The sequence below is a fragment of the Puntigrus tetrazona genome, chromosome 7 (genome assembly GCF_018831695.1).
Source record: "Puntigrus tetrazona isolate hp1 chromosome 7, ASM1883169v1, whole genome shotgun sequence".
Lineage (NCBI taxonomy): Eukaryota > Metazoa > Chordata > Actinopteri > Cypriniformes > Cyprinidae > Puntigrus > Puntigrus tetrazona.
In genome coordinates this window covers 3,465,587-3,466,128 of record NC_056705.1, presented here as the reverse complement: position 1 = coordinate 3,466,128, position 542 = coordinate 3,465,587, and positions in this window count along the sequence as shown.

Sequence of the window (542 nt, the reverse complement as noted above, 5' to 3'; positions counted from 1 at the left end):
CAGTTTCTTCCCACAAGCCATAAGACTCCTCAATAACCACACCTGAATGGACTTCCTGTTTCATTCTTGCACGTCATATTTATTGTTGTGCACTTCATATTTATTGTTGTTTGTATTTTGTGTTCTTGCACTAATTATGTCTTTGCCTTGCACTTTTTTGTCTTTGCACTGTTTGCACTAGTTTGCACACTGGGTTTGCACTCTACTCCCCTGCTGTTTGCACTAGTCTGTACACTTTGCACTTTATGTGGCTAAGACACTGTCTTAGCTCAATATGTGAGTTCTTTTGTATTGTGTTGTAAGTGTGACTCCATGTAGCACCAGGTCCTGGAGAAACGTTGTCTCATTTCACTATGTACTACACAGCTATATGTAGTTGAAATGACAACTACCTGACACTACCTGACACAGCTGCGTTTAAAATTGAACTGGAAGTTAAGTGCTGGGCGTCCGGTCAGAGGAGAACTGGCCCCAACTGAGTCTGGTTTTTCCCAAGGTTTTTTTTTTCTCCATTCTGTATGGATGGGGTTTTGGTTTCTCTG